At 45.8% G+C, this 7,283-nt stretch overlaps 1 long non-coding RNA gene across 1 annotated transcript; it reads right to left on the bottom strand.

The window, feature by feature from the left end:
* Nucleotides 1–4,732: 4,732 nt before the first annotated feature.
* Nucleotides 4,733–7,061, bottom strand: LOC136011300 (uncharacterized). Its single transcript, XR_010611317.1, has 2 exons — nucleotides 6,620–7,061; nucleotides 4,733–5,139 (listed from the first exon to the last, which is right to left on the bottom strand). It is a non-coding gene; the product is annotated as an uncharacterized LOC136011300 (long non-coding RNA).
* Nucleotides 7,062–7,283: the final 222 nt, after the last annotated feature.

The raw sequence follows: 7,283 nt of genomic DNA, 5'->3' as shown, positions 1-7,283 counted from the left end.
CTCCACTATTATGAGTATACAAAAACTGGGAAGGCTGGAATAGTTGGCAAAACTCAGGAGCTGAAGGGGAGAGAAAAAGGGTTCCTGGCACAGACATCATACCTGGAGGATGCACACAGGCTTTCGGAGCCATGTCAGTGTCTAGAAGCCAATACTCCAACAGAGTGGCTGACAGCAAGAGCCATCACATACATTGAAAACAGACACTGCCCCACCAGAGCAAAAGCTGCTGCTTGGTGCAAGATGCTGTTGCGATACAAAGAAGGATGCAAAGAAGGGGAACCTCAAAATGTGGTTCTCTGTTGAGGGACTACAGTACAGTAAGATGTTGCTATTTTTACTGTCTGTTCCTTTTTTGTCTTCGGAGCCAGGTCTGCTTACTTGAGTGACATGAATCTACTTTTGCTTTTTCCTCCAGTTGGTTCTACAAAGCAAATGCAATGATAAAAGGACAGCATTTGATTAAGGTACCTGTGTTCTCAAAACCAAGCAGCATGATTTAGGGTTGTAAAACTACCATGTAAAAACAGTTCTGGTCCTGCCAGCTTCAACTTTCAATTCATTAGCCACCTATCTGTGTCTATGAGGCTGTCAGCAAGTTTTTCAACAGACTTCCTAGGTCTTACAGGAGCTCTTCCAGGTGGAAAGACAGGACATAGCAATACTGAGACAGCACATCCAGAATGCCACACATCATAACATGATTTTCTCTTCTTGTACGCACACAAACCTTTCAAATACGTGCTGTGTCCTAACTGCCCCAGGGCCGGCAGCTCTTCAGTTTATCTAGTGCAAGGGAAAACTGCAAATCCAGCAGGCTGTGAAGCAAGCTAATCTTCAATTACACAAACAGAGAGTCAACCAGTTCAAACAATTTATCTTTCAAAGACAACACTACAAACAACAGAAACAAGCAAGAGCTTTTTCATTCACAGCAGAAAATAAACTGTACTTTTTTAGTGTAGATATTCTAGACAGGATAGTATCAGCTGTTAGAAACTCCTACTTTTCTCTGCAGTGAAAGACAGGGCAAATTAAAGGCTTCAGTTGTCTGTACTTTGAAAAGAAAGAAAGGCTGGAATGAAAAACTCAGCTAAGCTGAAACAGATGCTGATTACAGCCAGGCTATCCCTAAAGAAACTAACCTTTCTTGACTCTATTTCATACTTCTGGTACTTGAAAATCCTTTTTTGACATCCCAGGGTAACTCGAAGTGACAAAGCAGGATGCAACAGGACATTCTGTGCTCTCTGGTGCACAAGCTTCTCTTAGCTCGGGTGTGCAGCACTTGAATTTCCAGAGGCAGTGTGCCTTACTAAGGACTAACCATGCCCAGGACTAGCATAACTCCCACAATTAAGGAGCAAGAGGGGATGGGTATTCACAAAAGCTAGTTTAACTCTACAGAGGTTAAGCTTCCTCTGTAGTCAATAAGATAAGCCTGTGCTTAGGCACTATGAATCGTATTCTGAAGAGATCACTTTTTCCATTGACCTCACACAGACCCTGGGGAGTTGAGCTTTCCAAGGGAAAAGCCACTTCCTCCCCAGGAAAGTGCATTCAGTCCTAAGTGGCTGTGGGTTCACCAGCCTTCTACATGCCACACATTGCTGTTGGACTCTGATGCTGTGTGAGCACTGCAGATCTGCATGCCTGCAGGTGGTACAAGACAGCCTTCTAAAACTGGCTGGCACCAATGATCTGGTATGGTGTGGCTTGGGTTTCATTTACCCTGCATGTCGTTTCACGCCTTCAAAGGTCCATGAAGATTAGTACCAGGCTGACTGGTATGGCACGGTATGTAGGAATGCGAGCAGAGCCCAAGATTTTCCTCTGCTGAACTTCATACAAGGGCATAGCCTACCTCCGTCCCGCATAAAAGAGGCAGCAGCCTTCTACTTCCCCACTGTCCTCTCTGATCTTCCAGTCCTCAAAAGCCACAACAGGGTAGCACTGTAGCCAGTCCTTTAAGGAGAGAGCCTGAAGACAACCAGTTCTGTACTGTTATCATTTTAGCTGATAAAGGTGTGAAGCCGAAGGAAGGAGGCTCCCGCAGTTGCTAAGGAAGGGGAAGGCCCCTGGCATTGGTAGCTTCAGAAAGGCAGAACAACTTTATTACAATTCCACCCATCTGTGTCCTAAAAGTGACTGGGAGTGGCAGCACATCCATGCTGAGCTGTGTGAAAAAGCCAGCTGCCCCATGCCCAGGCAAGTACTATTGCCAGCAGGTTAACCAAGGCTATGGGCAGAAGCAGTTTTACCTGGGATTACATCTTGTCACTGCTGCAAGCTCCGCTGCCTGAAATGTGGAAGAAGATGAATAGGAGAGTCCCCAGGTAAACAAACAAACAACCCTCATTTGCATTCTCACAAAGAGGAAAAAAATCTTTAGAAGTAATTTGGGAAGGGAAAATTGAGGTGGAATAAAATATCTGCCTGTTGGTCTCAGTAGTTGCAGCTCTGCTATCTATTTTCCCTCCCTCTTGCAGACTGTCAGCAGGAATTGAGTGTTCTCCTGGAGCCAGGGATGGATTTCCTAAATGGTGACAAATAGCAGTAAAGCCTGAAGTCAATTCCACAGTGAAATCATTATATAAATTGCTCTTTCCTGCAGGAAAAAGATGGATGAAAAATAAAACAAACCAGAAAACAGTATGAAACGAGTAATCTTATTGTTCAGTTATGGGAAGTGAGAAAAACAACCCCAACAATGGTGCTGGCTCTGTTAGGTGTTACCAGGAGGAGTACACCTGTAAAGGAAAATGTTAGTTGAGGATTTCTGAAATACAAAAACCCCTGAAAACAAAATAATTCAGGGGCACAACCATATTCCAAAAGGACATTGTGAAACTCCCTTGGCCCAGAGCAATGAAAACTATACAGCAGAATGAGTGCGAGCCACCCTAATATTTGTTATTGTTGTGGTAGTGCACAGGAGCCTCAATCTTGATCCTGTGTGCGGGGTGCTGTGTTCTGATTCAGAGACTGAAAGCTAAAAGGAAGACCAGGAAAATGACATACATTTGTCACAGATGCAGGGAGCATGAGGAAAGAAAAGCAGTCAGCGTGCTGCTGAGTTCTTTTATAGGCCATACGGACAAGGAAGGCTTTGGAGAGAGCTCTGGAAGAGTATTTTTAAAACACACACTACTAAGGGTTCAGCTGCAAGCCTGGAAGGAAGCTTAGGGCTGTTTGAAATGGCAACAAGTAGGCAGTGGAACTGGGCCTCATGAGCTGATCTCAGGGAAGAGCTGACATCCCAGTAATCCTCTGAATAAGATGAACAGGGATGGGATACGGAGAAAAATGTCTCATCCCAGTTATACCCTGAAACAGATGAACAGGGATGGGATAGGGACAGACAGGTCTCTTAAGCGGCAGGCATCTGACACACAAGAGAAGAAAGAGTTAGTAGACAGAAAAGAAAGAAGCAACACAGAGCGAGGAGCTCAGAACAGTCGTACATTGTGAGGACAAGGGCTTGGTTATTCAAGAGTTTTCTTTCCCCCTCTTGTTTCCCAGAGGGAGGAGCGGTGTTTCAAGGGCGAATAATACAATCATTTGACTGTGTTGAGAGATTTATGGTCTGACTTTACCATGTGTTAAAATATTGATTCTCTTTCTAACATATGCTTTAGATATTGACATTATCTTTTCTATACAGAAGACTGACTTCTGCAAACAAAAGCTGGGACTTCATAGTAGGATCCAGTGATGCTGGGTAAATACAAAGTGACGTAAGTGAAGCACAAGTCTCAGATTTTTTCTGCTCAATTAAATAAAGATAGCAAGAGAGACACTGAGCAGTGTGCGGCGGTGAGAAGCCGGAGTAATGAAACAATAATATGACAGACGGTGCATTTACGGGCAATTACAGCATGCCTCTGCTGGCACTTTAAGGCACAAGGCCAAAGACTTCAGCGATTCAAACCACACAAGTAGAGCAGTAACCCCCTGGAAATGCCAGCATAGAGCATCTGGCTTGGGAGCCCAGAGCGGGACTGACACTTAGCAATGAGCCGGCAGCCAGGTCTCTGCATTTACCGGGCATTACTGCTGGAGATAGAGCAGCCTGTCAAAAAGCTATTTCTGTGTCCCTTGGATAATACATTTCCAGGCACTTTTACGTATGTAGCAGCGAAAGATAAATCTCCACAATGAATAAGGACGTCTCCTTCTTGCCTTGTGTGTACAGCTTGAAGACACCACTGCATTAAACAACAGATTTAAAATAAACGGATTCGGAAAGCTCAACTAAAAGAAATCATTCATCTGTCAACTCCCTTCCAAAAGGAGGACTGGGTTAAACATCAGGATGTCAAGCTTCGGGCCTTGAAGGCATTTGGGATTCCCCCAGGCTTTCTGTTCTCTGCCTTACCCCACCCAGTAAACACAAACCACCTCCTCCTCCTGTCTCCACAGAAGATGGGCTCTGTATCTCATGGTACCACCACTCAGCAACTTAAGGGGACAATTGCATGCAACCTGCAGGTGTATTTTTGAAAGCACTGGTATGCATTATTCAACACACGTCACAGGCATGCTGGTACACTATATTTCTGACCACATCGGCACATACAGACGCGAAACAAGCTCTGGATTTTTAGAAAAGAAGGAAAAAGGGAGAGATCTGCCTGGAAAGCAAATGCAGATCAGATGTTGTTAAAAACGTCTTAAACTGCCAACAAAGTATTTACTTAAACTCGGAACAGAAAGTCACCTTCAAGATGGGTGATTCTCATAAAAGTGGCTTTATTTTTAAACAACCCATGTCTGGAGCTACATGATTATACAGGACTCTGAACCAGATTTTTGTTTTTAAAGCAAGGACTTGATTCCGGACTTTCTTCTCAGATGGAAAAGAAATGGAAAACATGCACTTGAAAGGCTCAAAAAACAGAATGAAAATTAAAAGCATTTAAAATGTATAAAGACAGAACCCAAGCCTCATAAACAACCGGGACCAGCAACATTGCTTCACCTAAATGCTTTTTTCTTCTACTTAGCAGGAGATGTTTCCCAAGACTTAAAGTAAGCCTTGTTTTGTATCTGCAGGGCTTTCAGCAAGCGGCTGCCACGTTATGAAACTCGCTGGATTCCAGCAATGCACATCTCTGTTGTCTGCTGCACTCGGGGTATCTGGGAAGAGGGGGAGGAGAACAAGCTTATCATTTATGAAGTTATTGCTGGGTTTGTGGTTGCGAGGCTTTCTGCGGTGTACAAGAATAACTTGTTTATGAGTTCAGTAAAATAAGGATACACGACCTAGAGCGCGTGGCCCTCTCTGTGGGTACCGCTCTCATGCTTTGCCAAGTAACACCAGGGTTTATCCAAAGTTGAAGTCTCAGGGCTTTAGGAAGGGGAATTAGGTCCTCAATGTTACACCTTCCCCTCCTCTCAACTATAGCTAGCACCACCCTAGTGAATAAATACCAGCCTTACTCGAAGCTAACCCATTCCTGTCTTTGAGGATATGAAGCTGCAGACAATGCCATTACCTCTCTCCTCTCTCTCATCCAGTCCTTCCAGTCCTGAAGATGGTGACTGTGCTTTCTTCTTCCAATGGAAAGAGATGTCTTAAAAGCAGACTTACTAGAGACTGTCAAAACCAATCTCCACAATCACGCCTGTCCCAGTGCTGTCAGCTTTCCAGACAGGCTGCCAAGTTGGCACTTGCCTAGCTAAGGAAATGGATTCAGCACACAATGCCAGATTCCACTTCTCGGTCACTAAAATGCTTAAGTAACAAACTGAGTTGACCATTGTTTCTCATCACCAAGCAAACAAACTCCATTGGCAGGAAAACTGTGCTTGGAAAGTGATTCCTTGCATGACTGAGATGGCTCTGGCTGCTATAGACACCAATCCTCACATGATGCTGGACTCCAGGTGGTCATCAGGATGCTGTCAAAAACCCTTGCCTACAATTTGATTTCAATGCCTCGCTTTCAGTCCACCTTCTGTTGCTCTGCAGGCCATACTTGTTAACACAGGAATAACTGTCAGTGGCATGGTGCAAGATTTTCAGTCATAACTGGCTCTTATGTTCATTTTTAGGCACAGCCATATATAAGATGCTGGACCAAAGAAAGAAACAACTGCCAAATAACTGATTTTCAATTTGCGCACACTGTTTACAAGCAAACATCCACAGTGTTCACAAATCAGTCCGTAGCCTTTTCTCTTCCAATCAGTATGAAATACTAATTGGCAAACAGACTAGCATGCCAGACAAAAGAGCTTTTCCCATTGAAATCAGTGGGAATGCTCCTATGCACTTCAAAGGGTAGAGAATGCTGTTCCCATCAAGCACGTTCATTTTACTGCTTCATCAATGCCAACCTCCTGACCTGAAAGTAGAACATGTGAATCACAACAAAGTGGCCCGAAGCACAAGTGTTGTCTTTGCTGACCACACAGCAGACAGGACACAGGAGATGTGCTTCCACCCTCCGCAGGTTCTCTGCTGGCCTCCAACCCAACAGGGAGGCAAGACTTGGTGTGAGGTGGAAGCAGGCTGTCAATTTCCTACCCTAGGTTTCCCTCAGAGGAAAAAGGAAATAGTTCTGGAACAATGCAGGAAGATGCTTTAAATAACTATCAGAGAGGTGCCGCTTACTGGAAGCTGGGAGTTTTACCACAGGTCTCCTGGCAAACCGCAGGCTCGGATCCCGTAGCTGGTGGGTCCACAGTGCAGTAGCGCCCGAGAGAGCAAAACCACTGCCACCGATCAGCAACAATCACGTTCCCCCTCATTTTATCCATCTACAACCAGTCGCAGCGCAGGAGTAAGAAGGAAGCTCTCAACCCTGGAACAAGTAAGGAACTGCCACAGCCTGCTGTGGCTGTGTTAGCAGGATTATGAACCTTTACTGCCAGTTCTGAAGCAAAGGGCACAAGGCAGACAATGCGTGCAGGGCATCAGCAACATCTAAAACTACAGCACGACGGGGTGCTGTGGACAGTGCACCCTTCCCCACTGACCCTGGCCGGGTTATTCTAAGGGAAGCTGCTACCGCCAGCAAATGACCCCCAGAGGGGATCTCAGGGGTACCGGCCGAGCAGGTTCGGCGACATTTAAACCCTCAGTGTTTGAAAGACACCGGCTTTCACTACTGTTTACATGCTGACCAGCAGGGTGATCCACGCCGCACACCCCCAGGCGCTGCCCGCACGCCCCGGCCCAGCCGGTCGTTGGACGGTGTCTGCCCTGAGGCGCAGGCCCGGCGGGGCGGGGCGGGGCAGCAGCGGCAGCGGGCAGGCCGCGCAGGTCGGAGCACGCC

Source organism: Lathamus discolor, chromosome 3 (assembly GCF_037157495.1).
Source record: "Lathamus discolor isolate bLatDis1 chromosome 3, bLatDis1.hap1, whole genome shotgun sequence".
In the NCBI taxonomy this organism is placed as follows: domain Eukaryota; kingdom Metazoa; phylum Chordata; class Aves; order Psittaciformes; family Psittacidae; genus Lathamus; species Lathamus discolor.
This window is presented reverse-complemented; position numbering and strand designations above follow the sequence as displayed.